Source organism: Silene latifolia, chromosome X, assembly GCF_048544455.1.
Source record: "Silene latifolia isolate original U9 population chromosome X, ASM4854445v1, whole genome shotgun sequence".
In the NCBI taxonomy this organism is placed as follows: domain Eukaryota; kingdom Viridiplantae; phylum Streptophyta; class Magnoliopsida; order Caryophyllales; family Caryophyllaceae; genus Silene; species Silene latifolia.
The window spans coordinates 16,788,671-16,815,383 of NC_133537.1; the positions used below are offsets into that span (position 1 = coordinate 16,788,671).

General features: G+C 45.8%; 1 long non-coding RNA gene across 1 annotated transcript; it reads right to left on the reverse strand.

Annotated features, from left to right (window-relative positions):
- Window positions 1–789: 789 nt before the first annotated feature.
- On the reverse strand, window positions 790–3,010 carry LOC141621254 (uncharacterized). Its single transcript, XR_012532172.1, has 3 exons — window positions 2,899–3,010; window positions 2,693–2,801; window positions 790–983 (listed from the first exon to the last, which is right to left on the reverse strand). It is a non-coding gene; the product is annotated as an uncharacterized LOC141621254 (long non-coding RNA).
- Between the last annotated feature and the right edge of the window lie 23,703 nt (window positions 3,011–26,713).

Here is a 26,713-nt window from a genome sequence, read left to right on the forward strand (position 1 = left end):
CACTTATGGAATGAAGAGGCAAGGGACCAAGAAGTTGGTTTCCGAAATGTAATAGACTAGTTTTTATTAACTAGGTGGCCATACTAGGATTTATTCATATGCTTACATGTTTGCTTGTTTTTATTTTCACGCATGCCAAAATCGCCATTCACATGCATTTTATTTTCGCGGTTGTCAATTCACGTCATTTACATTCACTGAATTAATTCACTTATAAGGAATTTATGACTAAATTGACAAGATCTCTCACATAACTAAAATTGAGATTAGCCTGACCAATTAGTAACACCTATGAATCTCTTGTTCATTAGAGCCACGCTCGCCCAAGCAGGGTGTTCTCTTTTTACCTTGGGTAAGTAGGGTGGTAAACGGTTATCACACGCTAAAATTGGTTGGACTCAACGGGATATAAGACGGTCTTGTGTTCCGGGGCTAGTAGATGAATTTGAGGAAATTCGTCGATCAAGAGTTCTAGAGGTAGAATTAGTCAACGTGACTTACCGAATTTACGCAATTATGGGATGTTTCGCCCAAGCGATGCTCATTTTTGTTTAATATTTGGGTCTTGGAATCATTTATATAATTTAGTGGGAGGTCATTATATATGTGACACCCTTAAAAATTAGCGTTATCTAATTACTTAAATGCGTAAATTCTACGGAAAAACTGGTAGGATATGTTTGTAAATGGTTCAACTAGATAAAACCTGCAATTTCAAAAATTTTTCTTCCTAAACCATTCACAACCAATCCAACTCAAGAAGAGTGTCAAAAACCCTGCAAAAGCTGATAAACTAATTTACATACATAACTTAAGACGCGGAAATATAGTGATACAAACCCAAAATAGAAAAGGGAGACATATGTCCCTTCAAATTATATACAAACCAAAAGTGTAAAAGGTTTACTAATAGAATAGCCAAAACTAGGTCCAAGGTTCCTTGCTCACTAGCTCGTCTGTGACCCCAACTAAGCATCAACAACCTGTCAATCGCATTTTATACAAACACGAAAGCCACAATTCAGTGGGGAGTAACTTCGAGTCCTCTCAGCCACGAATCGTCAAAATTAATGTAACATGTAGTAAAACATGTAAACAATATGATAAACAATGTAATTATCATGTAATCTAACCTATGACCCCTAAACTGACCAAACTAAACTATCATGTGAATCATATAATTCAAATAGTAATCCAAACTTTATCAACTGTAACCGGCTTACATCTCACCTATTACAGTTCATAAAATCACCATACAAGAAAGGGCAATATATCAGAGACAGGCATAAGTTCTTAGCACCGTCAATAGTCACTTTGTAACTCGAGTCTATACCACGAGGTAGGGAAGGTAATCGAACCGGTATCTTGGCTCAGCGGTTAATATTAATAAAACATGGCCAAGAGACAACACAACCCTAGCCTAAAAATCTGAGACCTAGACATGCGGATACACACCACCGCACCCAAGACCCACAACTTTTTTTAAAACAAAGTGAAGTGAGTACCCTAAGGAGTCCACCAAAGGGTTGGCTAGTACTTAAGCTGACCACTTACTATCAAAATAAGTAACTGAGGTCATGCCCCAACTTGGATATAAATCCACTAGTCAGGAACACAAAGGCTATCAAGCAGTGAACATATACTCGTCAAAGACTATAAAGACCTATCTATGATGAAGGCCGAAATACTCACCTAGGACCTAGTCCCAGCTAGTCCCAGCTTGAATACTTTAGCCCACACCACACAAGACTCACCACACAAGTCAAGTAAGACACCCACTTAACCTTAAGAGGGCAAAAAGTCCAACTACCAACATAAATTCTAACATTCTATCATGTGAAAGGCTATATAAATGTCTATTCAGCATACAAATCCAACAGTATCCTCAATAAGTATTAAATACCAATTTTCAATTCTAACAATATTAACCATATTAAAGGCTTCAGGGAATCTAGGGCCGTTTCTACAATATAAGAAGCTACTTAAATTCAACTAACTACACATGTGGAATAAAGATATAATAAATGGCCTAAAACAAGAAAAAGGCCGATTATCTAAATCATTCAACCGAATTTTTACCCGCAACCTGACCTGCGACAGTACGGGTCAAATTGCGGCTGACCAATCACTCAATTAACTGACATCGCATCAGTCAAAGGGACTAAGGCTCAGTTTTCGGCACAATCAACAAAACATTACAATTATCGCTATAAAATTCATTTTGTAAACTATCCTAACATGTGATAACTATTAATATAAGCACAATTTTACCATTAACATAATTCTTGTTACTAGTATGCTTCAATTCAAAATACTACCCATTTGTTACTTATACTATTCTAACATTAATTAATCCGAAATGACCAATATTGTACGAAAAACCGCGAAACAAGCACGGACCAACCCGGGCCAACCCCAAGGCCGGCCGTGGGTCGTGGCTGCCGCCACCATTCTTGGCCGTCGTCACCCCTACACCACCAATTTTTCCATTTTTGTTTAGAAAAAGACCGTCTGAACACTAATTAATCGTTCCCAATTCAACTTTGTTAATTTAAACTAACAAAAGGCATAATTTAAGCATGCATGCAACAAATTTTAACATGTGAAAACTACTACTCAAACAAAAATCACCAAACATACAAAAATCAAAAACATGTGACGATCTTTCGTCGAGTAACTCGAAATATGTTACCTTAAGCTAGAAAAAGAGCAATTAGCACCTCAAAACCCAAACCCTAACGACAACTAGCCGCTATCCTCTACAATATACGAGTCCCCGAACTCGTCCTCCAATTCTTCACCTAAATAAACAATTAAAACACAAAGATAAGTATATAAAACCGAATTTCCGAAATTTCATCTTAAAACAACTTCAAGAAAACTGAAATTAAATTATACCAAGTTGTAGATCTCGTCGAGGGGATTCCGGAAAGGTAAATTTCGTGAAAATCCGATAAGAAACGAAGAAATTATGGCCAAAACAGCTTGATTTTTGGTTGAAATGTGTTTGGTTTTGTTTTTTTAGAGGTTGAAGATGAAGTTAAGAACAAAAATCAGAAAAAAAAGAAAGAAAAGGGGAAGGGGAGCCGGGTAAGGGAGAAAGGAAAGGAGGAGAGCGGGTTTGAGTCGGGATTTTTCGAGTCGGTTTTGACTCGATTCGATAATAATTAAAACCGTAAGTCAAATGCAAATTCCGACAAGACCAAAGTTTTTAAACACGAGATTACAAGAAAATTGAGTATTCATACGACCCATTTCCAATTTCGTTTACCCAACGTTCAAAAGAATTGTCATTTTCCCCCCGACACGCCCTTATTTCGAAATAAAAAGTTTTACACGGTTTAAACTATTTTTAAACATTTCGAAACTATCAAAATAAATACTTTTCTTCAAAATATAATAAAATTATATTTCTTTGAATTATTTTTACTTTAATTACTTTAAATATCAAATTTTATTTGATTAATAAATTATTTTCGAAATATATTACCGGTCCGAAATTACGGGGCGATACAATATAAATGCTAAAACTTGCTAAACATGTTTTTACAAGTAATTTTTTAAAACAATGAATGTTAATTTTTCCTTTTTGTTGTAGCATTTTAATTCGCAATGGCAACTTCATCAACTCCATCGACTACTTCACTAGGCAAAGATTCATGGCTAAGGTCCGTAATGGACAAATGTATTTTAAAAGATGACGGTAGTAACTTTCTTGAATGGGAATCCAACATCAAAAGTGCCGCGTTGTCCGATAATGTGCTCACTTACTTGACCGATGCTCCTCCAATCGAGCCCGGTGCAAGAGCTTCATCGGCGGTGCGGACCACCTATGATGACTATGTGAGGATGTTGAATGATATCAAGAATGTGTTGATATGGTCAATATATCCAAAGCTCAAGCTATCATGCATTTCTTTAAATGCGTACGAGATTTTCACTCGTATGATCACTATGTTTTCACAAACACCAAAAGTCCGTCAATACGATGCGGCGGCATGCTTCTTTGAAGCTAAGCTTGAGAGGGGCCAAAAGGTTGGTCCCCATGTACTCAAAATGGTCGAATATGTTGACATCTTAGAGCATCTAGGGTGTAAGATTCCTAAGACTCTTGTGGTGGATCGTATCCTCCACTCACTCCCCACCAAGTTTGCCCACTTTAGGGTAAACTACAACATGAATGACATGGATAAGAGTTACCATGAAATTCATGCACTCCTCACCCAAGCGGAGAGGGATATGGAGGCTAGTGGGAGTGAAAAAGGAGATGTTTTAACCATGAAGTTAAAGAACATGTCTCTTGGAGTCAAGAAAGGAAAAGGGAAAGAAAAGTCCCAATTCAAGAAATCGTCAAAGAAAAATGACAAGGGAAAGGGGAAAGCCGTTGAGAATGGCAATCCTAAGGCAAAAAGTGTCAAGCTCTCCGAGGTCGAATGTTTCCATTGTAATGGGAAGGGGTATTATAGGAGGAGTTGTCCCAAATACTTGGAGGATCTCAAGGAAGGGCGTGTGACGCCTATTGGTATGATTTCCTCTCTCTATGTGATAGACGTTAATTATGCTTGTACTTCCACTTGGGTACTTGATACCGGATGTGGCTCTCACCTTTGTAACCATTTGCAGGGTTTAAGGGACGTGCAAGCACTAGCAAAAGGTGATGTGGATCTCTGCATGGGCAATGGAGCTAGAGTAGCCGCCGTTTCCGTGGGGACCTATGTGCTCACTTTAGCTAGTGGTTTAGAGTTGTATTTAAATAAGTGTTATTTTGTACCAACTTTAACTAAGAACATCATCTCCATTTCCGCGTTAGACGCGGAAGGCTTTTGTTTTATGATTAAGGACAAGTGTTGTACTTTTTCTTTTAATGATGTGGTTTATGACAAGGCCACTTCAATTGGAGGCATTTATGTTTTAAATGATGTTAATGATGTTTATCATGTGGAAACTAAAAAGTTCAAAAAGGGTGATCCAAACGAATCCTACCTTTGGCATTGTCGTTTAGGCCACATAAACGAAAGACGCATTAAGAGACTTGCTTCATCAAAAGTGCTCAAACCATTTGGTTTCGAATCTCATGGTACATGCGAGTCTTGCCTTTTAGGCAAGATGACTCGTGCACCTTTTGCGGGAAAAGGGACACGAGCTAGTGTGTGGACCATTAACCATCACCGCTAGAGGAGGTTTTCACTACTTCATTACTTTTACTGATGTTTTAAGTAGATATGGGTATGTCTTTTTAATGAAGAACAAGAGTGAAGCCTTTGACAAGTTCAAAGAGTTCCAAAAGGAAGTAGAGAACCAATTGGATATGATGGGGCATATTATGCACCCGCTGACCGAGTCAACATATTGAGCAAGGTCAAAGCTTAAAGACAGCAAGTCAACGTATTAGATAGCCTAACCGACACAGCCTGTCAGCCTGTCACTTGGGTCTCGGTCTTGGCAACTAGCCGGCCGAGAGGCATATCCGCGTACTCACATCCAGTCCCCTCGGCATGGAGTCAACCAGGCCTGCCGGCTCGACATGGGTCCCTCGGCCGAGGGTAAGATAGTCTTTCCACCTGCTAGCCACTTGGCCACTTGGCCACTACGTGACAAAAGGTGAAAGTCTATAAATACTCCACGTCTCTCATTGAGAAAAGGATCCCAAACTATCCGAAAATCATCTTAATCTGGTATAAAACTCCCTTATCTCTCTACAATATACTTTGCCAAGTTAATACACAACTTATCTCTTTAAGTTTACTGACTTGAGCGTCGGAGTGAGTACGCTCGGTACCAAGCCGAGCCCTCAGTTTGTTCATCTTTACAAGAGAGAGTGAAAGGAAGAGACAAGCAACGACGTCATTCTACAAGCTTAAGTGGTCATAATCCTGCTCCGGAACTACACCCGGAACAATTGGCGCTGTCTGTGGGGATAGATACTAAAAGCTAGTCATCTCCCTTACGAAAAAAAACCCAAAACAAAACCATTCAACGAGCTAAGAAGATGTCAAAACAACAAGAAACTGTGAGTGAAGGAATGGCATTCTACCAGGATGACACGTTCCGTAATTCTGAGATCGGGCAGTCCCCCACCGGCCAAATCACTGAGCCGGCGTACGGGATGCCAAAAGATCCAGAAACGCCGCTGCCTACCGGCCAAGTCACTGTCATGGGACATGTGGTCGATGCAGCCAAACTGAAGCTATTCCTGGACCGGATGGGTAGTACGCCGATCACCCCTGTCACGACGACGGTGACGGCAGTGCACCCACAGGTGACCAGGGCCCATAAAGTGACTCCGAACAACTTGTCCAGAGCGATACAAGGAGCTGGCCATGCTAGGACGCCGGCAGAGCCCGTGGTGCTAGTGGCAGACCTAAGTCCTTCCCCCACTCGCGGGAGGACAGCGTCGCCGCGGCAACAATGAGGCCACCCTCGAAGGAATTCAAGAAGTCCGACTCACCAAAGTCGGACAACAAGAAGCCCCTTCCGCCAGAGGGAGAGAAGCCGGACTAAGGTTGCGAGGAGCCGATCGCCGCGTGTCATTCGACACGTGGTCAGACAGCCCCTCAGTGCCTATGTCCTCGAAGTCCCTGTGCCAACTAAACTGAAACTGCCGCCCCTATCATACAAAGGGGATAGCGACCCAACCGACCATGCCGAGGCTTTCGAGTCGTACATGTCGGTATGGGAGCAGCCTGATGAGGTGTGGTGCCGAGTCTTCCCAATGACCCTGCATGGGATGGCTCAGAGTTGGTACAAGGGGCTACCTAATGGCTCGGTATACTGTTATGCCGACCTGAGAGACAATTTCTTAGCCCAGTATGCTTGCAACAAGAGAAGGGCCGTGGAAACCTCGGATCTCCTAACTATCCGACAGGGGGAGGATGAGTCCCTCCGAAGCTATGTGAAGAGGTTCGACGCTAAGGTTCAGCAAATCCGAGAGCTGAACACTGAACTAGCGGCCTTGCACTGATGAAAGGCCTCCCGAAAGGCGAGTTCAAAAACGAGCTGATCAAGTGTGAAGACCTCAACTTAGACTCCGCCAGAAAGATGGCCGACCGAGTCGTAAAGGTGGAGGACTATCACAAGACCTGGGTAGGCCACAGTGAAGCTGGGCACCCAGAGAGGAGGAGCCACCGGGACAACGTAGATGAAGGACGCCGTGACGGGAATAGGCCACGGCTTGAGAGATTTAATAGGAAACAGCACTCGGTGGGGGCCGGGGGGAGTTCGAGACCATACACCCAGAAGCGGTACAGTAGTCTCACCCCCCTGGTCAAATCTCCAACCGTGGTCTTTACCCTAAGCAAGAATGAAGGGCAGAAGTGGGCAAGGCCCCCCAAGGCGAGGGGGGACGGCGACACAAGCCAGTTTTGCGAGTACCACGGCCACATCGGTCATAAGACTGACAACTGTCGGCATTTGAGGAACGCCATCGAGGAGCTAATCCGAAAGGGGGCCCTCAGCAAGTATGTAGCTGGAGGCCCAGAAACAAGCTCCGACGGGGTGAATAGAAAATCAGTATTCCAAAGGATGGGAGTGATCCAGGTTGTCATCGGGGGAAACGAGAACGGTGGGTCAGCTAATGGGCACAAACGGCACCTAAATGAGTTGTACCAAGCCATCAACTTTGTGCCCAAAACAGCGATCCCCGCTTCCACCATCCCCGATATAACCATCGGAAAGAAGGATTACGACGGAGTCGTTGCCCTGCACAGCGACCCGCTCATAGTCCATCTAGATATAGCCAACCACTTGGTCAAAAGGTGCCTGATTGACACAGGCGCCTACACAAACATCATGTTCAGGGAGTGCTTTCTCAATCTCGGTCTGAAGATTGGAGACCGAGCCCTCGCACCAACCCGCTATACTGACTTCTCCGGGGCTTACTGGTACCCCGGGGTCAATCGGGATCACGGTGATGTTCGGCCAAGCGGACGCGGCTAAGAATGTTTTATCTGAGTTCGTGGTTATTGATGGTTCGTCTGCCTACAATGTTCTCATAGGGCGAGTCACTTTGAGCGAGGCCGATGCAGTAATGTCCATCCGGGCCCTGACGTTAATGTACGTCTCGGACCGGGGGGAAGCACAAAAGCTCGTCTCAAAGGACGAAAGAGATGAAATTGTCAATATCCAAGTATCTGCCAGGGGGTGCAACATGCAATCCCTCAAAGTGGCGAAAAAATCGGAGAAGGGGAAGAGCCCATCCTTACAGCAGGAGGGCGAATCGATGGATACTAATGTCGGCATGGTCGAAGGAGCCAAGACCGTGGAAGTGGAAATTGACCCAGAGCGCACCGTAACTATCGGTGCCGACCTGGAGCCAAAATTCAGAGCCGATCTCTTAGACCTACTGAAGAAGAACAAATATGTATTCGCATACTCAGCAGCCGAGATGCCAGGCGTGAGCCGGGAGGTGATCGTTCACAAGCTGAACGTACTCTCCACCGCTCGCCCTGTCAAGCAAAAGATGAGGAACTCCTCGGCCGAGAAGGATGAGGCCATCAAAGCCGAAGTAGACAAATTATTAAAGGCGGGCTTTATCATGCCTTGTACTTACCCTGAGTGGCTAGCAAATGTTATAATGGTGAGGAAGTCATCAGGGGCGTGGAGGATGTGTGTTGATTTTACCAATCTTAATAAAGCGTGCCCTAAAGATTGCTATCCCTTGCCTCAAATAGATAGTTTAATTGACGCCACGGCAGGCTACACTATGCTAAGCCTGCTAGACGCCTTCTCAGGGTATCATCAGGTATTCATGGTCGAGGAAGACATGCCTAAGTGCGCATTCATCACCATACACGACACATACATGTATAAAATGATGCCGTTCGGTTTGAAGAACGCTGGCGCAACTTACACCAGATTGGTGGACAAAGTGTTTCAAGATAAAAAAAGGGCGAAACATCGAGGCTTACGTCGACGATGCTATTGTAAAAAGCAAGTCTGACAGCGAGCACTTGGCCGATTTGAGCGAGACATTTTGTTCACTAAGGAAATATAAAATGAAGCTTAACCCAAAGAAATGCAGCTTCGGTGTCCGGGCCGGCAAGTTCCTCGGCGTGCTTGTCAACGCCAGGGAAATTGATGCCAATCCAGAGAAAGTCCAAGCAATACTTGACCTACCGGAGCCGAGAAATCGAAAAGAGGTTATGATGCTGACCGGAAGGATGGCGGCTCTCGCCCGTTTCATCTCTCGGTCGACCGACAAGAGCACTCCGTTCTTTAAAGTGCTGAAAGGGAATAAAGACTTCAGCTGGGGGGAGGAACAGAGCACAGCTTTCAGGCAACTGAAAGCTCTCCTTCTGACACTACCGACCCTCGTCTGTGCCGATTATTTGGGGAGACGCTATATCTATGCTTAGCGATTACCTCGGCCCACGGTCGGTCCGTAATCGTCGGGAAGAAAATAAGCAGCAACACCCAATTTACTTTATCGCCCATACACCGCCGCTGCCGCCGAAAGAAATTACCCACTGATCGAAAAAGCGACCTTTCGTAAATCGTCGTTGCCTCAAGGAAGCTAAAACCCTACTTCAACGCACATCCCGTGACGGTCTTAACCGACCAGCCATTGGAGAAAGCATTGGAAAAATTCGAAAAATCCGGCAGACTTATCAAATGGGCGGTGGAGCTCTCCACTTTGGCATTCGGACAAGCGAGGCCTTCGATAAAGGGGCAAGCGCTTGTAGACTTCCTGGCTGAGTGCACATATCAAGAAGAATCACATCCCGGCGTGTGGGAAGTGTATACCGACGGGTCCTCCACGACGAACAGCTCAGGAGCCGGCATCCTTATCACCAGCCCTAACGGAGACGAGTTTGAGTACGCCTTGAAGTTTACCTTCTCGGCCTCAAATAACGAATCCGAATATGAGGCGGTGATAACTGGAGTCGAGTTAGCTAGAGCTGCCGGGGCGGAGCACATTGTGTTAAAAACAGACTCACTCTTAGTGACTAATCAAATCCGAGGAGAGTATGAGGCTCGAGATGTTGGGATGGTAAGGTACCTGGAAAGGGTAAAAGCTGACACCGCAAAATTGAAATCTTTCCAAATACAGTGCATCCCCAGGTCTGAGAACAACCGAGCCGACGCTCTCTCAAAACTTGCCAGTTCAAGCATCAAAATGTCGGTCGAACCGTCTTTGGTGGATATCGGGAATGCTAAAAGCATCACTGAGACCGTCGGCATGGTGGGCGACATCGAAGCCGAGACGACGTGGATGACTCCGATAATGAAATACAAGCTGACAAAAGAGTTACCGGAGGACCGCAGTCTCTCTCAGAAGATAAGAAGGATCGCCGCAAGGTACTTGGTGTTCGAAGGAGAATTGTACAGAAGGTCCGTAATAAGACCACTCTTGAAATGTGTCGGCCCAGCCGACGCGGAGCTCATACTGACAGAGATTCACGAAGGCATCTGTGGACATCATATGGGGGCGAGAACGCTAGCCCACAAAGCTCTTCGAGCCGGCTACTTCTGGCCTACCATGCTGAAAGATTCCAGGGCAAAAACCCAGAAGTGCAAGAATTGTTAGATGCATGCTCCGGTAAGACATGTACCTTCCCGAGACCTGCAGCTAGTACTTAGTCCCCTACCATTTGCACAGTGGGGGATGGATTTATTAGGACCATTTCCGACGGCCTCCGGAGGAAGGAAGTACCTGATCGTCGCCGTTGACTACTTCACCAAATGGGTCGAGGCTGTCGCGGTACCTGCCAAGACCACGGCGGCCGTAAGAAAGGTGATTTGGGAGAACATCATAACTCGTTTTGGGTTACCCCAAGTCATTGTATTTGACCACGGCCGAGAGTTTTGGAGCGACATGGTGATGAATTGGTTGGAAGAGCTCGGTATCAAATTTGCATACTCCTCCGTCTGCCACCCTCAGAGCAACGGGCAGGCGGAGGTGGCTAATAAAACAATACTGAACGGGTTGAAGAAGAAGGTTGAAGATCTAAAGGGAAGATGGGTGATGAACTACCGGCGTCCGTGGTCACTTCGAACCACGAGAAAAAGAAGCAACATGGCATCCATTCCACCTAGTCTATGGGTCTCGAGGCCGTCCTACCAATTGAAGCAGCGGCGCGACATTGTAACGCAAACTTTTGACCCGATCGAAAATGAGGAAGGCACGAGAGCCTCCTAGACCTGGTCGAAGAAAGTCGGGACACGGCACGGCTCAACTTGGCAGTCTATCAAAACCGAATGAGAAGAGCATACAACCGTAAGGTCCACAAAAGGGACTTAAGAGTAGGAGATCTAGTCCTAAGAAAGTCGGCCGCAATAAACAAAGGAAACATCCATGGTAAAATGACGACCAACTGGGAAGGACCCTACAGGGTAGTTGAAGAAATGAGGCCGGGGACATACCGGCTGACAGACATGGAGGGTGTGCCTCTAATGAGCCACTGGAACACCGACAACCTTAGGAAGTATTTCGTATAGCGGCGGAGGTGTCCGAGACCGTTGTGGGCATCCCAACGCGTGATTATATTTTATGAAGAGTGATCCAAGTTTTCCATCGAAATGCTTATCCCCTCCGTAGTCATACCAAAGTAGACGCCACGGCCAAAACCGGGCAGTCACTAGTAGACGCCACGGCCAAAGCCGGGCAGTCACTACAATGGCAGTTGATACTCGCGAAAGCGACCAACATGCTTAGTAGATGCCAGCCGGGCAGTCACTACCAATGCAGTTGATACTCGCGAAAGCGACCAACATGCTTAAGAACGTATAAGTACAGTTGAGAAACGCAAATCTGGCTGCCTCGGCCAATCCGGGAGTGGCAGAGGAAGCGATCAATATGTCTATAGATACGAACGCTGTCGAGCCGTAACCTCGATTGCCTCGGCCAAAGCCGAGAGTGACGGGGAAACGACCGATACGCTAACATGTTCACAACAGCAGTTGGGAAGCGCAAATCTGACCGCCTCGGCTAAGACCGGGAGTGGAGGAGGAAGCGACCGACATGCCAACATGTTTAAAAACGTTTAAGTACAGTTGAGATACACAATTTAACTGCCTCGGCCAAGCCGAAGGTAAAACAAAAAAAGCGCTCAATATGTTTAAAAACGTAAGAAAACTTAATGGAGGATGAGGTCAAAAGCCTCGGCCAAGCCGAAGGCAAATAAACAAACTTTATTGAAAAATGTTTACAGGTGAGGCAAAACAAAGTCGACGGCCGTCCCCATAGGGATAGCCTAAACACAACCTACCAAAGTTTAACAAAAAAAAGAAGGTACAACAAAAGATTACAACATAAGACATGAAGCGCCAAAAGGATGGCAGGGAGGAAAGGCTCAATAGTTGGCCCCGAACAATCGAAGTCGTCCGAAGGGCCGGGTGAATCGGTGACGACCGCCCGTCTCCCTATGCTTGTTGCTGCGCCACCGGCAGCAGAATGACATCACCAACGATGGGCGGCCCGGAGGATGACTTGGCAGCTACACTTGCCTTTGCCCTCTCAGCCTCCTCTCTAGCCTCCTTCACCTTAGCATCACGGGCCGCCTTGGCCTCAGCTTCCTGAGCAGCCTTCGCCGCCTTCGCCTCATCCGCGGCCTTGGCCTCCGCAGCAGCCGCCTTCTCATCAAGAAGCCTGTCAAAATCTTGCCACGGGAAGGTACCTTCAGGAAGGAGCTCTTTAATCGCTTCCCTGGTAGCATCTTCAGCTTGGTCCCGGTACCAGGCACACATGTCAGGGATGATGACGGTTTTCAGCGTCTCAATATCCTTCTCCCTCTGGGCAAGGATAGCCTTTGTGCCCTTGTGCTCCTTCGCCTCGGCCGAATGCAGGGACTTCCATCTCTCCCTCTGATCAACCATAGCCTGATAGCCGCCCTCAAATTTGTTTCTCTCCTCCCCATGACTTAGCAAAGATCAGCCAACGCAGCCTCAACCTTGGCTCTCTCGGCTGGACCGCCTTCTCGGCCTCCTCCTTAAGCTTTCGCTCAGTGAGGAAGTCTTTCATGGTGGCGGGAAGTCCCTCTTCGACCTCTCGGCCTCCTTCTTAGCGGCAAGCTCGAGCCTAAGCCGTTCAAGCACAAAGGCGATTTCGGCCATGAGCTTTTCTTGCTCGACGAGATGAGTGTCGGCTAGTTCAGCCCACTTCACAAGCCTCTTGGCCAACCTTATGCCTTCCGCCCTGAGCTGAACGGGGGAAACCTTCTGGGATGAGGAGTCGGCGGTGACATTTTTATCGCCCGTCTGCACAGCTCGCTTCTCCAATTGCCGTTCGGTGAGAACGACACCGACGACGGCGATCTATAAAAACCCGGACAAAGCATCCATGTCAACATTCATTGACATATCGTAAAGCTTGTCATCGGAACGCCTAAAGAACACGCTAAACCGAGCCATGGGTTAGATCCGTGCAGTCTTAGCCTTCTTGTACGAGGGCCGGGACGACCCTTTTCTTTCCTCGCCTCAGAAACAAGAAAGAACGAGCGTTGCTTCCTTCCTCTTATTTGAAGGAGGAGGACACTCAAGAACGGTGACGTCCTCGTCGACATTGACGACCACCAGATCCTTTTGGACTGCGGGGATTGGAGATTGAGTGGGAGTTGGCGTCCTAGCCGCCGTAGACGTTGTTTTTGGTCTCCGGCGCGGCACGTTACCGCCAATCTCCGCTTGAGTCGCCGCCACATCCATTGCCTTCATCGCCTGCTCCATAAGCTCGTGCGGGGCCGGTCTGCGATCACGTGGCGCGGCCTTAGGGTGCAGCTCAACAACTCTCCCGTCCTGGTCAAGTCCCAACTTGTTTAGGATAGAGACGGAGAGATCCCGGCCAAATCGATCTGCAAGAAACAAAATCAACAGTTAAGCAAAAGAAATAAACCAAGGCTCAAATACAGAAGCATAAAAGCAAAGGTGGGCCTCACACCGATCCCACTCACCCTGGCCGAGGGCCGGTATGAGGCCGACGTGGCAAAGCGGCTCGTCTTGAAGTACGATCTGCGTCGGGGGCATCCATCCCTTCGGCGTGCCATCCTTCTCAGCCTCAAACAGGCTCATTGCCCGCAGTTCGTCCTCCTGAAGATAGACCTTCTTGGCGTCCATCTTAATCTTATTACGGGAGATATATCTGTCATGCTCCCCCTGACTCTCACACCGCAAATTGACGCGGCGCTGGAAGGACCGGGGCAGTGGATAGTCCTCCGGAACCTCAACATATACCCACCGCCCCTTCCAGTCCTTGCAAGATGCCAGTTTGGAGACGGTGACATAACCCGGCTCGGTCTGCACGCTGTACCACCCCGAGCGGCCTAGGGTAGTCTGCCGAAGATGGTGAAGCCGGCGGAAGAGGTTCACCGTTGGGGCCTCCCCTTTAAAAAGACATAACTATACAAAGCCAATAATAGTCTTAATGACCAACGGATGCAGTTGTGCCACGGCGACATTCATGGCTTTAATTATGGCCACGACGTGTTCATTAAGAGGAAATAGGAGCCTATACTCCAGATGTCTGATGTACACGCCGATACAGCCTTTCGGAGGGCAACAGACCGCCTGATCACCCTCAGGGATAACAATTCTATACCCCCTGCCGAAGGAGTAATGGTCTTCAAAAAGTTCAGGACCGGAACAACTAGCGAACTTGTTCGTCCAAACACGATCGGGTTTAATCGAGCAGGCTTCGCCGTGCCACAAGAACTGCGGCCTCTCTACATCAGAATGGGTCTTTTCCTCATCATCATCATCATCAAAACCCTCCAAAAATTTCTCATCAACTTCAGGAGAAGGCGACAAGCACCCCCCGAACCCTATCGGGGTGACAACCAGTGGCTCATGTTCATCAGGATGCGGCGGTTCGCCCCCCGGAGTAGAGGTACTAGGAAGAGCATCAGCAGCAGACATGGTGACAACAGTTAATTAACAAGTAAAAAGTTGGGGAAGAATTTGTTTGTTTGCCTTGGAAGAAAGTGTTACGCCGAGTAACGCTTCGAAAACTAGAGAGAAGTTTCTTCGAAAAAACTAGAGAGAGGAAATTTTTTGAGAAAATGAAGTTTGATGGTCAAAATGAGGGGCTAACTGCTCTATTTATAGAGCAAAGCCCATTCAGTGGACCAATCAGAGCAAAGCCCATGAAGCGTCCACCAATCAGCACCAAGCCACGTGTCAAGCATGCAGCCACGGAAGCTCAATTGACATACAATGATGAATCTTCTTCGACACGCTCCTTGGTATCTACTTGCTAACGGCCCGCTGATCAACCAAGCTTGGCAGCACCGGCCGGGGGCAATCAAAAGCACACGACACTCTCAACCTTGGTCTCGGCCAGCGCCGTTTTCTTTTCCACATTGGATGTCCATTACACAACCATGTGGAGGGGGGATATGGTACGGCCTGAACAGAACCAAGCCGAGGAAGAAGTTCGACATGCGCAGAATACGCTCAACACTCATCGAAGGTCCATACCACGGCATAGACTACGCTGGGGGCAAATTGATGGGGTATATTCTGCACCCGCTGACCGAGTCAACATATTGAGCAAGGTCAAAGCTTAAAGACAGCAAGTCAACGTATTAGACAGCCTAACCAACACAGCCTGTCGGCCTGTCACTTGGGTCTCGGTCTCGGCAACTAGCTGGCCGAGAGGCATATCCGCGTACTCACATCCAGTCCCCTCGGCATGGAGTCAACCAGGCCTGCCGGCCCGGCATGGGTCCCTCGGCCGAGGGTAAGATAGTCTTTTCACCTGCTAGCCACTTTGCCACTTGGCCACTACGTGACAAAAGGTGAAAGTCTATAAATACTCCACTTCTCTCATTGAGAAAAGGATCCCAAACTATCCGAAAATCATCTTAATCTGGTATAAAACTCCCTTATCTCTCTACAATATACTTTGCCAAGTTAACACACAACTTATCTCTTTAAGTTTACTGACTTGAGCGTCGGAGTGAGTACGCTCGGTACCAAGACGAGCCCTCAGTTTGTTCTTCTTTACAGGAGAGAGTGAAAGGAAGAGACAAGCAACGACGTCATTCTACAAGCTTAAGTGGTCATAATCCTGCTCCGGAACTACACCCGGAACAGGATAAAAGGATAAAGACCCTACGGTCCGACCGTGGTGGTGAGTATCTAAATATTGAATTCGATTCACACCTAAAAGATTGTGGTATAGTATCACAATGGACTCCTCCTGGCACACCGCAATTAAATGGTGTGGCCGAAAGGAGAAACCGAACTTTACTTGATATGGTTCGGTCAATGATGAGTCTAACTGAGCTTCCTAGTTCATTTTGGGGTTTTGCCCTCTTGTCTGCAGTATTTTCACTAAATCGAAGCCTGACTTAAGCGGCCGATAGGACTCCATATGAGATATGGACAGGGAAAGTCCCTCATTTGTCATTTGATGCGTGTTTGGGGTTGCGAAGCGTACGTTAAGATCAAGTCTGACAATAAGCTTGCACCCAGGTCTGACAATTGTCTTTTTGTAGGATATCCAAGGGAAACACGTGGCTATTACTTCTACAATAAACACGAGAACAAAGTGTTTGTGGCTCGTGATGCTGTCTTCCTAGAAAAGGAGTTTATTTCTAGGAGACAGAGTGGGAGAAAATTTGAACTTGAAGAAGTTCGAGAGCCACAAATCGAGAATGAGGTAGAGGAGAACGTGGAAGATAGCATTCCCTCTTCCTCTGAAATGGTAATTATTCCTAGAAAGTCAAGTAGGATTTCTAATCCACCTGATCGCTACCTTGGTAACATCCAAGAGGATGGTGTTTTGTTACTTCTTGAAAGTAATGAACCCACTACCTACAAATTGGCCATGTCTAGTCCCGACTCCTCGCTTTGGCTAGAAGCCATGCGATCCGAAATGGATTCCATGTACGAGAACCAAGTATGGGACTTGGTGGATTTACCTGAGGGAGTGCGACCCCTTCAGTGTAAATGGATATATAAAATTAAGCTCGGCGTGGATAAACATGTGGATGTTTACAAAGCTAGATTGGTGGCAAAAGGTTTCACCCAAGTTCATGGTTTACACTATGACGAAACCTTCGCTCCAGTCGCTATGCTTAGGCCCATTACGATAATCTTAGCGGTTGCCGCATTTCATGATTATGAGATTTGGCAAATGGATGTCAAAACCGCCTTCTTGAATGGGATTCTAGAAGAAGAGGTGTACATGATACAACCTGAAGGTTTTGTGGATACATCTAACCCTAAGAAGGGTGTAAGCTTAAAAAGTCCATCTATGGTCTTAAGCAAGCATCTATGAGTTGGAATCATCGCTTTGATCATGTTATTAAACAATACGGTTTCACTAGAAGTATGGAAGAACCGTGTTTATACATGAAGTTTAGTGGGAGTAAGGTTGCATTCCTTGTCCTATATGTGGATGACATATTGCTCATTGGGAATGATGTTCCATCACTCACTTCCGTTAAGGAGTGGCTAGGGAAACACTTCCAAATGAAGGACTTGGGAGAGGCACAACGAATCTTAGGTATCCGGATCTATAGGGATAGGTCCAAGAGGATACTAGCATTGAGTCAAGAAGCTTATATTGACAAAGTTCTTGACCGGTTCAATATGAAAGACTCCAAGAGAGGATTTCTACCTATGGGCCAAGGGATTACTTTTAGCAAGTCACAATCTCCCTCCACCACTAAGGAAATTGAACACATGAAGACCGTCCTTTATGCTTCCGCTGTTGGGTCTATCATGTATGCTATGATTTACACTCGTCCCGACGTTGCGTATGCCTTGAGCATGACAAGTTGGTATCAAGCCAAGCCTGGTGAGACTCACTGGATAGCCGTAAAGAACATCCTTAAGTACTTGAGAAGGACTAAGGATTCGTTCTTAGTGTTTGGAGGAGAAACTGAGTTGCGTGTAAGAGGTTACACGGACGCAAGTTTCCAAACCGATCGGGATGACATGAAATCCCAATCCGGCTATGTGTTTATGCTAAATGGAGGAGCTGTTTCTTTGGAAGAGCTTCAAGCAAAGTGTTAATGCGGATTCTACAACAGAGGTGAGTACCTTGCGGCGTACGAGGTCGCGAAGGGAAGCTGTTTGGATTAGGCAATTCATGGAGGGGCTAGGAGTAGTCCATTCCGCCAAAGATCCTATCACTCTATATTGTGATAACAATGGAGCTATTTTTCAAGCCAAAGAGCCTAAGTCTAGTAACAAATCTAGACACATTGAAAGGAAATACCATGTAATTAGAGATTATTGGGAAAGGAAGGAAATTGACATTTGTAAGGTTGGGACAGATGCTAATATTGTTGATCCTTTAACCAAGCCTTTATCAAAGGCTAAGCATGATGGTCATGTCGTCGCTATGGGATTGAGACGAGTACCATATTTTCTTTAGATTATGGATATGTAATAATTGGAAAGTGTATCTTTTATTATATATATGATAATCACATTCATTGTTTTCGCATTCATTTCTTTTATGAATCTTTTATTTAGTGTGACTAAATTTTAATACCTTGTTTATCTGAATAAGTTGTGGAGACAATGTTGAACACTATTCAAGTGAATAAGATAAACATTGTATTTTGTCCCTAGTCACTTAATGAGGTGACGTCTCGGAGTGACTAGATTGTAAGTCGATTGATGGTTGTTCAACACCATAAGGTCATACGTGATGACTGGTCGATTACATAGGCAGAGTGTGTGACACTTTGCCGGACAGTGACCATTTAGAGAGTCCCTAAGTTCTATTATAGACGCCTGGTCGTGGCGGGGATCTCTAAGATGTTCTAATGAGTCGATTCTTTTGACTGGAGACTATTATCTGAGCAGGTGCAGTTTTCGAGTGACTTTAGTTTTTGTCCTAGGTCGTGCCGTGAAAGGAGGGCAAAAGGGCATTTACTAGGTCATGGTGAGCTGTATTGTGCAATAGGATAGATAGGGCATAAAGGAATTGTCCACCCACGTTGGGTAACTATATCTCTAGGCCACTCGAGAAGTTAATGACTACAAATGCGTGGCCACGCTCGAAAGTAATCTGTGAGAGATTTTTCCGGTCAGGTAGTCACACTCCCGATCGAGAAAACCACTCGCAATGTGTTCATGTGCAAGTGCGACCTGAAAGACACCTTGCATTGAGTGGGAGATTAAAACGGATAAGAGAATTGGTAGCGCACACCTTGTGTCGGACAAGTGGGAGATTGTTGGAGTTAGTGTCCTCCACAATAGTGCGTTAACATAATAAATCTCATTAATGGAATATCATCAGATATTTATTTATTTGATCCTCGTCAGTTGATTAATGTAAATCGATAACGGTTGGCTGACTAGAGTTTGACGTTATTGTCGTGAGACGGCGGTGATCAACTGACCCCTTTCGATCACACCTAAAGGAACGAACCCCAATTGATAACTAATTAATTGTATGAGATACAATTTGTTTAGTCCTTTGATTTATAGACTAAGAGGTTAGTCGATTATTTTTAGAGAGATTTGGAGTTGCGAACTCGAGGAGCGGCAGTTATTATTTAATTATGCAATAATTGAATAATAATTTTTGGGAGACGGGTTTTAGTTAATTAACTTTTAATTTACTAAAATTGTACTAATTGATTAATGTGATTAACATTAGTACGTAAATAATATGTGTAGTGGTACACGTATATTTACGGAGTGAATTGGACGAATTAATTATGGAAGTATTTAAACATGATACGATGTTTAAAATAAAAATAATACGGATTTGTGCGACAAATATAAGAACCAACATGGACCCGTAAATGGTCAAGTGGACCGTGTAAAATAAGAGTAGTGGATGATTACTCACATAATAATTTCACCTTATTTTGTATACTACCATAATTTATCTTATACTAGATTTTGCATTTGATGTAAGATAAAAATATAAGACAAAATTGTCCACTACCACACTCCATTCCACCCGCCACTTCCCTTCTGATGGGGCATATTCTGCACCCGCTGACCGAGTCAACACATTGAGCAAGGTCAAAGCCAAAAGACAGCAAGTCAACGTATTAACAGCCTAACCGACGAAGCCTGTCGGCCTGTCACTTGGGTCTATGTCTCGGCAACTAGCCGGCCGAGAGGCATATCTGCGTACTCGCATCCAGTCCCCTCGGCATGGAGTCAACCAGGCCTGCCGGCCTGCCATGGGTCCCTCGGCCGAGGGTAGAACAGTCTTTCTACCTGCTAGCCACTTGGCCACTTGGCCACTACGTGACAAAAGGTGAAAGTCTATAAATACTCCACTTCTCTCATTGAGAAAAGGATCCCAAAACTAATCGAAAATCAGGTATAAACTCCCTTATCTCTCTACAATATACTTTGCCAAGTTAACACACAGCTTAATCTCTTTAAGTTTACTGACTTGAGCGTCGGAGTGAGTACGCTCGGTACCAAGCCGAGCCCTCAGTTTGTTCATCTTTACAGGAGAGACCGAAAGGAAGAGACAAGCAAAAAGACGTCATTTTCCCACAGACGGCGCCAATTGTTCCGGGTGTAATTCCGGAGCAGGATTTGTGACCAGGCGGCTGATCTACAAAAAATCCAGACAAAGCATCCATGTCAACATTCATCGACATATCAGAAAGCCTGTCATCAGGGACGCCTAAGGAACCTGCTAAATCCGAGCCATGGGTTAGATCCGTACCGGTCCTAGCCTTCTTGGGCAGAGGGCCGACTGACCCCTTCTCTTTCCCTGCCTCGGTAACAGCAGCAGCAGGCGTCTTTTCCTTCCTCTTATTTGAAGGACGAGGACCCTCCACAACGGTGACCTTCTCTTCGACATCGACGACCACCTGCTCCTTTTGGACTACGGGGATTGAAGATTGAGCTAGAGTTGACACCGTTGCCGCCGTAGACGTTGTTTTTGGTCTCCGGCGCGGCACGTTACCGCCGATCTCCGCTCGAGCCGTCGCCACATCCATTGCCTTCATCGCCTGCTCTATAAGCTCGTGCGGGGCCGGTCTGCGATCACGTGGTGTGGCCTTAGGATGCAGCTCAACAACTCTCCCGCCCTGGTCGAGTCCCAACCTTTTTAGGATATCGACGGAGAGATCCTGGCCGAATCGATCTGCAAGAAACAAAGCAAGAGTTAAGTAAAAGAAGTAAACCGGGGCAAATACAGAAGCATAAAAAGCAAAAGTGGGCCTCACACCGACCCCACTCACCCTGGCCGAGGGCCGGTATGAGGCCGACGTGGCAAAGCAGCTCGTCTTGAAGGACGATCTGCGTCGGGGGCATCCATCTCTTCGGCGTGCCATCCTTCTCAGCCTCGAACAAGCTCATTGGCCGCTCTTCGCCCTCCTTAAGATAGACCTTCTTGGCGTCCATCTTAAGCTTATTCCAGGAGACATATCTATCATGCTCCCCCTGATTCTCACACCGCAAGTTGACGCGGCTCTGAAAGGACCGGGGCAGTGGATAGTCCTCCGGCACCTCAACATATACCCACCGCCCCTTCCAGTCCTTGCAAGATGTCAGCTTGGAAACGGTGACGTAACCCGGCTCGGTCTGTATGCTGTACCACCTCGAGCCGCCTAGGGTAGTCTGCCAAAGATGATGAAGCCGGCGGAACAGGTTAACCGTTGGGGCCTCCCCCTTAAAGAGACAAAGCCACACGAAGCCAATAATAGTCCTAATGGCCAACGGATGCAGTTGTGCCACGACGACGTTCATGGCTTTGATTATGGCGGCGACGTGTTCATTAAGACGAAATCGGAGCCCATACTCCAGATGTCTGATGTACACGCCGATACAGCCTTCGGGAGGGCAACAGACTGCCCGATCACCCTCAGGGACAACAATTCTATACCCCCTGCCGAAGGAGTAATGGTCTTCAAAAAGATCAGGACCGGAACAACTAGCAAACTTATTCCTCCAAACACGATCAGGATTGATCGAGCAGGCTTCGCCGTGCCACGAATAATGCGGCCTCTCTCGCGGCCTCCCTGAGTCGGATTGGGTCTCTTCATCATCATCATCATCATCGAAACCCTCCAAAAATTTCTCCTCAATTTCAGGAGAAGGCGACTTGGGACCCCAAACCCTATCGGGGTGACAACCAGTGGCTCCTGTTCATCAGGACGCGACGGTTCGCCCCCCGGCGCTGAGGTACTGGGTTGAGCATCAGCAGAAGACATGGTGACAACAATTATTTAAACAAATAATAAGTTGGGAAAAATTTGTTTGTTTACCTTGGAAGAAAGTGTTACGCCGAGTAACGCTTTGAAGACTAGAGAGAAATTTCTTCAAAAAAGCTAAGAGAGAGGAAATTTTTTGAGAAAATGAAGTTTGATGGCCAAAATGAGGGGATAACTGCTCTATTTATAGAGCAAAGCCCATGAAGCGGACCAATCAGAGCAAAGGCCATGAAACGTCCACCAATCAATGCCAAGCCACGTGTCAGGCATGCAGCCACGAAATGTCAATCGACATACAGTTACCAATCTTCTTCGACACGCTCCTTGGTATCTACTTGCCACCGGCCAGCTGATCAACCAAGCTTGGCAGCACCGGCCGGGGACAATCAAAAGCACACGGCACTCTCAACCTTGGTCTCGGCCAGCGCCATTTTTCTTTCCCACATTGGATGTCCATTACACAACCATGTGGAGGGGGGATATGGTACGGCCTGAACAGAACCAAGCCGAGGAAGAAGAAGCCGGGGAAGAAGTTCAACATGCGCAGAATACGCTCAACACTCATCGAAGGTCCATACCACGGCATAGACTACGCTGGGGGCAAATTGATGGGGCATATTCTGCACCTGCTGACCGAGTCAACACATTGAGCAAGGTCAAAGCCAAAAGACAGCAAGTCAACGTATTAACAGCCTAACCGACGAAGCCTGTCGGCCTGTCACTTGGGTCTCGGTCTCGGCAACTAGCCGGCCGAGAGGCATATCCGCGTACTCGCATCCAGTCCCCTCGGCATGGAGTCAACCAGGCCTGCCGGCCTGCCATGGGTCCCTCGGCTGAGGGTAGAACAGTCTTTCCACCTGCTAGCCACTTGGCCACTTGGCCACTACGTGACAAAAGGTGAAAGTCTATAAATACTCCACTTCTCTCATTGAGAAAAGGATCCCAAAACTAACCGAAAATCTGGTATAAACTCCCTTATCTCTCTACAATATACTTTGCCAAGTTAACACACAACTTAATCTCTTTAAGTTTACTGACTTGAGCGTCGGAGTGAGTACGCTCGGTACCAAGCCGAGCCCTCAGTTTGTTCATCTTTACAGGAGAGACCGAAAGGAAGAGACAAGCAAAAAGACGTCATTCATCAAGCTTACGTGGTCACAAATCCTGCTCCGGAATTACACCTGGAACACCTTCCCATACACTCCATATATTGTTCAATTATTCACTCTACCTCACTACTTCACTCAACACTTTTGCATGTGAATAATTCTACTACATCTCTCTAAAATAATAATCATCACTACTAAGCTTGTTAGTAAGAACATAAATAATATTACTAAGACTAGTTAGTAATATTTCTATTAATAATCAAGGGTACAATATTAATAAGTTCTAGTTCAATATTTGTTAATATTTTTGGGGTAGTTCTTGGGTGCAACAAGAAGGAGATCTTCTTATTGAAGATTTGCAAGGAGGATCTTCCATTTGGTTTAAGCTCAAGAACAAGCTAGTAAGGTGAACTAGCTTGTGCCCTTTTTACCACAAATTCAATGTAAGGAAATTGTTTTTCCTTATACTTTCTTTTTATGCTTTCATATTAGCATGCATGTTACATAGATCACCTAAATAACAATTTATGAGATAAATTAATTTTATTAGAGAGTCTAATATGGATCTATGATCTAACATGTAATGCTTGAGCCTTTGTCCGTTTACCTTGAAAGCTTGGTCTCCATCGGATATTTCAATCGCCCCATCGGGAAAAACTCGGACCACCGTGAAAGATCCCGACCATTTTGACTTTAGCTTCTCCGAAAATAACTTGAACCTTTAGTTATAAAGGAGAACCAAGTCTCCCACCTTGAATTCCCTTCTCAAAATAGCCTTGTCATGGAACTTCTTAGTCTTCTCGTTGTAAATCCTTGAACTCTCATAAGCATCGAGGCGAAATTCCTCCAACTCATTTATGTCAAGAAGCCTTTTCTCTCCCGCTTTCTTCATGTCAAAATTCAAGAATTTTACCGCCCAAAAGGCACGGTGCTCCAATTCAACGGGGAGATGAAAAGGCTTACCGTAAACCAACCTAAAAGGCGAAGTGCCAATAGGAGTCTTGTAGGCGGTACGGTATGCCCATAGAGCATCATCAAGCTTAGTTGACCAATATTTTCGTGACTTTGCCACGGTTTTCTCAAGAATAGACTTCATTTCCCGGTTAGAGACCTCGGCTTTCCCATTTGCTTGGGGGTGATAAGCAGGACTTCTTCTATGTTGAACCCTGTGTTTCTTGAGCAAAGCCTCAAAGGTCTTTTCATGAAAGTGCAAACCTCTATCACTTATGAGTACCCTTGGTACTCCAAATCTTGGGAAAATAGTATTCTTCAAGAACTTGCCAACCGATTTGGCATCACATGTCTCGGTAGGAATAGCCTCTACCCACTTACTCACATATTCTACCGCCACAAGTATGTATTCGAATCCATAAGAGGAAAGGTAGGGGCATTGGTAATCAATACCCCATACATCAAACAACTCTACCTCTAGGATGTAGTTCATTGGCATCTCATGCCTCCTTGAAATATTGTCGCTTCGTTGGCACTTATCACACCTCTTGACGTAAGTTGCCAAATCATGAAATATGGTAGGCCAATAGAAACCGCATTGGAGCACCCTTGCGGCGGTCTTCCTTGTACTCCCATGCCCTCCACTTGGCATATCATGGCAATGAGAGATTATCGGCTTCACCTCTTCACTTGGAATGCACCTCCTAATTATCCCATCCGCACAAGATTTGTAAAGGCAAGGTTCATCCCAAAAATATTGCCTTAGATCATGAAAGAATTTCTTCCTCTTATGTGAGTTATAGTCATGTGGGATGACCCCGGATACCAAGTAGTTGACATAATCCGCGTACCAAGGGACATCCATAAGAACAAGAGCGAACAATTGATCATCCGGCAAGGAGTCATCAATTGGTAGCCCATCTTTAATATTTTCATGGAATAGCCGAGAGAGATGGTTGGCTACTACGTTCTCCACACCCTTCTTGTCTCTAGTTTCAATATCAAACTCTTGGAGCAAAAGTATCCACCGGATCAAGCGTGGTTTCGATTCCTTCTTGATTAGCAAGTGCCTCAATGCCGTATGATCAGTGTGTACAATTACTTTAGAGCCCACCAAGTAGGAACGGAACTTGTTCATAGCATATATGACCACCAAAAGCTCCTTTTCGGTGGTGGTGTAGTGTGCTTGAGCTTCATCCAAGGTTTTGCTTGCATAATATATGGCATAAAGTTTGCCATTCTTTCTTTGTCCAAGCACTGCTCCCACCGCTATATCACTAGCATCGCACATCAACTCAAAAGGTTCTCCCCAATTGGGAGGTTGCATAATTGGAGCGGTGATGAGAGCTTCTTTCAACCTATTAAAAGCATTCAAACATTCATTAGTAAACTCAAAGGGCACATCCTTGCTAAGTAACAATGTTAAAGGTCGGGCAATCAAAGAAAAATCCTTGATAAATCTCCGGTAAAAACCGGCATGCCCAAGAAAACTTCTAACTCCTTTGATATTCGTGGGAAGGGGTAAAGTTTTAATCACTTCAATCTTGGCTTGATCAACTTTCAAGCCTTTACTTGACACAACATGACCCAAAACAACTCCGGATGTCACCATGAAGTGACATTTCTCTCAATTTAAGACTAGACCGATTTCTTGACACCTTTTCAAGACCTTACTCAAATTAGCTAGACATCAATCAAATGAGGTGCCTACGATGGAAAAATCATCCATAAACACCTCCATTATATCCTCAACATATTCGGAAAATATAGCTAGCATGCATCTTTGAAATGTGGTCGGCGCATTGCACAGCCCAAAGGGCATGCGCCTATAAGAAAAGGTGCCAAACGGGCACGTGAAAGTAGTCTTTTCTTGGTCATTAGGCTGAATCGGGATTTGGAAAAACCTCAAAAACCCATCAAGGTAGCAAAAGTGAGAGTGTTGGGCAAGTCTTTCCAACATTTGGTCAAGGAAAGGGAGGGGAAATGGTCTTTCCTAGTCGCCTTGTTGAGACGTCTATAGTCTATACACATTCTCCACCCGGCTGTGATTCTTGTTGGAATTAGCTCATTCTTATCATTGGTGACTACCGTGACCCCGCCCTTCTTTGGCACAACATGCACCGGGCTCACCCATGCACTATCGGAGATAGGGTAAATTATACTTGCATCATAGAGCTTCAACACCTCCTTCCTAACCAGTTCTTTCATTGCGGGGTTAAGGCGGCGTTGAGGCTCAATGGAAGATGCACCCTGATCCTCCAAATGAATGCGGTGACTGCAAAAAGAAGGGATAATCCCCTTAATATCATCAATTGAGTACCCAATGACATCCTTATATTTTCTCACAACATCAAGTAACTTTTGAAGTTCGGTGTCATTGAGTGCACTATTGACAATAATAGGGTAAGTGTGATTAGGGCCAAGGAAAGCATGTTTAAGAGTAGAGGGAAGAGGTTTCAACTCCACTTGAGGAGGCGTGGATCTCTCCTCCTTTTTACCATCTCCTCTCAAGCTCTCAAATTCTTTGTCCGGGTCTTCTTCAATTGTTGCTTCCATGGCCAAAGCATACTC